This window comes from Harpia harpyja, unplaced genomic scaffold, assembly GCF_026419915.1.
Source record: "Harpia harpyja isolate bHarHar1 unplaced genomic scaffold, bHarHar1 primary haplotype scaffold_408, whole genome shotgun sequence".
Lineage (NCBI taxonomy): Eukaryota > Metazoa > Chordata > Aves > Accipitriformes > Accipitridae > Harpia > Harpia harpyja.
The window spans coordinates 40926-45229 of NW_026293339.1; the positions used below are offsets into that span (position 1 = coordinate 40926).

General features: G+C 59.8%; 1 long non-coding RNA gene across 1 annotated transcript; it reads left to right on the forward strand.

Annotated features, from left to right (window-relative positions):
- The first annotated feature begins 756 nt into the window (after positions 1–756).
- On the forward strand, positions 757–4174 carry LOC128138406 (uncharacterized). Its single transcript, XR_008233997.1, has 3 exons — positions 757–1598; positions 1824–2048; positions 2209–4174. It is a non-coding gene; the product is annotated as an uncharacterized LOC128138406 (long non-coding RNA).
- Positions 4175–4304: the final 130 nt, after the last annotated feature.

Sequence of the window (4304 nt, forward strand, 5' to 3'; positions counted from 1 at the left end):
CCCCCGAGGATCTAAATACACCCCGGGATCCCGTATAGCCCCCCCCAAGCCCCTAAATACCCCCTATAGCCCCCCCCCAGGCCTCTAAATACCCCCTAGAGCCCCCCCCGAAGCCCTAAATACCCCCTATAGCCCCCCCCAGGCTTCTAAATACCCCCTATAGCCCCCCCAGGCCCCTAAATAACCCCCCCAGGGCCCCTATATACCTCCTGCCCCACACATCTATAGGGGGGTAGCACCTATAGAAAATCCCAGCCCCTTCCTCCCTGGGAGGGGGGGGGGCACCCCCCCAACGAGGTGGGGCAGGGAACCCAGATGGCCAGGCCCCACCTCCGTCACTGGGGGGAGCTGGGGAGAACTGGGAGCACTGGGGTATTAAGGGCGGGGGGGGGGGCTACTGGGAGCACTGGGGGCAACTGGGAGCGCTGGGGTGTGGGGGACATTGAGGGCAGTGGGGGTAACTGGGGGCAACGGGGCAGATGAGAGAGACTGGGAACGTTGGCTTGTGGGGCATACTGGGAGCACTGGGTGCAACGGGGAGTGCTGGGATGGGGGGGCCATCGGGAGGAACTGGGGGCAACTGGGAGCATTGGGGTAAAGGGGAGGAACTGGGAACGGTGAGTTGTGGGGCAGCCTGGGGGTAACTGGGGGTAACTGGGGTGTGGGGGACATGGAGGACAGTGGGGGCAACTGGGGGCATTGGGGCAAATGGGAGGAACTGGGAACAGCGGCTCGCGTTCCAACTGGACAAGCCGCGCCGGGGGGACTGGGACCAGTTTGAGTCCCTCCGGTATGTACTGAGCCCCTCCCCCCCCCCCCCCAATTAATCCCGCCCCCCCCAATTAATCTCGAGCCAGGCTCCCCTCCCCGCCCCCACCAAAGTCTTCCCGACGCAAAGCATCATGGGAGCTCGGTGCAAGCTGGGACAGCCCGGGGTTAATTACGGCCACGTAATTATGACCTTGACGAGTTGCCTGGAGCTCAATTAACACCTGAGCTCATTAAGAGGCCTCTTAATGAACCCGGAGCTGATTGGGCAACGATGGGCCCAGGGCAAGTCGAGACGATCCAGGAGGGGGCTGAGTCAGCCCAACCCAACCCAGCCCAGTCCAACCCAGTGACGGGGTTGGCTTCAACTGGGATTTCCAGAGAACTGGAAGGACCCGCTCGAGCGGCGGCTCCCTGCCCCCGAGGTACCGACCTGGGAGGTTCCCCAGGGTCTTCTGGGGTTGGACTGGGAGGAACTGGGAGGCCCCTGGGGAGGAAGAGGAGAAGGTGTGAGCTCATCTCCTCTCCTTCTGGAGGGACCAAGAGAAATGGGGGTGGCTGAGGGTCGCCACGGCGCCCGGCACGGGGTCACCATCTCCGTCCCACCCCCGGGATCGGTGAGGGGCTGGGGATGGTCACGGGGTTTGCCCAGAGGAGCTGGAGGTGGCCAGGAACGAAGGCAAGGACGGAGAGAAGGAGAAAGGTTGAGAGCAGGCCAGGAGGAAACGCGGAAAAAACGGGCAAGAGGAAGGACAAGCCGCGGCTTGGTGGTTCTCAGCTGTCCTCGGCCAACCCCGCGTCCTGCATCCGGCGAGGAGCCACGGTTCAAGGTTGACCCTCACCAAAGACGCGTCCCGGCACGTGCCGGCATCCAGTGAGGAGCCACGGTTCAAGGTTGACCATCATCGGGGTTGACCCTCACCAAAGATGTGTCCCAGCACGTCTTGGCCAACCCTGCACCCAGCGAGGAGCCACGGTTCAAGGTTGACCCTCACAAAGACGCGTCCCGGCACGTCTTGGCCAACCCTGCATCCAGCAAGGAGCTACGGTTCAAGGTTGACCCTCATCAAGGTTGACCCTCATCAAAGATGTGTCCCGGCACATCTTGGCCAACGCTGCATCCAGCGAGGAGCCACGGTTCAAGGTTGACCCTCACCAAAGACACGTCCCAGCACGTGCCGGCATCCAGTGAGAAGCCACGGTTCAAGGTTGACCCTCACAAAGATGCGTCCCGGCATGTCTTGGCCAACGCTGCATCCAGCGAGGAGCCACGGTTCAAGGTTGACCCTCACAAAGACATGTCCTGGCACGTCTTGGCCAACCCTGCATCCAGCGAGGAGCTACGGTTCAAGGTTGACCCTCACAAAGACACGTCCCGGCACATCTTGGCCAACCCTGCATCCAGCAAGGAGCTACGGTTCAAGGTTGACCCTCATCAAGGTTGACCCTCACCAAAGATGTGTCCCGGCACGTCTTGGCCAACCCTGCATCCAGCAAGGAGCTACGGTTCAAGGTTGACCCTCATCAAAGACGTGTCCCGGCACATCTTGGCCAACCCTGCATCCAGCAAGGAGCTACGGTTCAAGGTTGACCCTCATCAAGGTTGACCCTCATCAAAGATGTGTCCCGGCACATCTTGGCCAACGCTGCATCCAGCGAGGAGCCACGGTTCAAGGTTGACCCTCACCAAAGACACGTCCCAGCACGTGCCGGCATCCAGTGAGAAGCCACGGTTCAAGGTTGACCCTCACAAAGACGCGTCCCGGCACGTCTTGGCCAACCCTGCATCCAGCGAGGAGCCACGGTTCAAGGTTGACCATCATCAAGGTTGACCCTCATCAAAGATGTGTCCCGGCACGTCTTGGCCAACCCTGCATCCAGCGAGGAGCCACGGTTCAAGGTTGACCCTCATCAAAGACGTGTCCCGGCACGTCTTGGCCAACCCTGCATCCAGCGAGGAGCCACGGTTCAAGGTTGACCCTCATCAAAGACGTGTCCCAGCACGTCTTGGCCAACCCTGGTCCTGCACCCAATGAGAAGCCACGTTTTAGGCTTGACTCCTACTGGAGACAGATCCTGGTGGCCTCTTGACCGCCTTCTCCATCCCTAGGTCCTGCATCTCCCAAGGACCTATGGTTTGGAGTCCAACCCCATCAAAGACACGTCCTGGTGCCACCTCAATCATCCTCGTCCAATCCCAGGTCTTACAGCCAGGGAGGAGCCACGTTTTGTGGTCCAACCCCATCCGAGATGTGTCCTGGTGCCTTCTCGACTATCTCCATCCAACCCAAGGTCCTGTGTCCAATGAGGATCCACGTTTCGGGGTGGATCCCATCAGAGCTGTGTCCCGATCTCCTCTCTATTGTCCTCACACGACCCCAGGTCTTGCACCCACCAAGGAGCCACGTTTTGGGGTCAAACCCACTGGAGATGCGTCCTGGTGTCCTCCCACCCATCTTCATCCAGCTCCAGGTTCTGGTATCCACCAAGGAGCCACGTTTTGGGGTCAAACCCACTGGAGATGCGTCCTGGTGTCCTCCCAAACATCTTCATCCAGCTCCAGGTTCTGGTATCCACCAAGGAGCCAGGTTTTGGGGTTGAACCCACTGGAGATGCGTCCTGGTGTCCTCCCACCCATCTTCATCCTGCTCCAGGTTCTGGTGAGGAGCCACGTTTTGGGGTTGAACCCACTGGAGATGCGTCCTGGTGTCCTCCCACCCATCTCCATCCAGCTCCTGGTTCTGGTATCCATCAAGAAGCCACGTTTTGGGGTTGAACCCACTGGAGATGCGTCCTGGTGTCCTCCCACCCATCTCCATCCAGCTCCTGGTTCTGGTATCCATCAAGAAGCCACGTTTTGGGGTTGAACCCACTGGAGATGCGTCCTGGTGTCCTCCCACCCATCTCCATCCAGCTCCTGGTTCTGGTATCCATCAAGAAGCCACGTTTTGGGGTTGAACCCACTGGAGATGCGTCCTGGTGTCCTCCCACCCATCTTCATCCAGCTCCAGGTTCTGGTATCCACCAAGGAGCCACGTTTTGGGGTTGAACCCACTGGAGATGCGTCCTGGTGTCCTCCCACCCATCTTCCTCCAGCTCCAGGTTCTGGTATCCACCAAGGAGCCACGTTTTGGGGTCGAACCCACTGGAGATGTGTCCTGGTGTCCTCCCACCCATCTTCATCCAGCTCCAGGTTCTGGTGAGGAGCCACGTTTTGGGGTCGAACCCACTGGAGATGTGTCCTGGTGTCCTCCCACCCATCTTCATCCAGCTCCGGGTTCTGGTATCCATCAAGAAGCCACGTTTTGGGGTCGAACCCACTGGAGATGCGTCCTGGTGTCCTCCCACCCATCTCCATCCAGCTCCAGATTCTGGTATCCACCAAGGAGCCACGTTTTGGGGTCGGAGCCACGTTTTGGGGTCGAACCCACTGGAGATGCGTCCTGGTGTCCTCCCACCCATCTTCATCCAGCTCCAGGTTCTGGTATCCACCAAGGAGCCACGTTTTGGGGTCAAACCCACTGGAGATGCGTCCT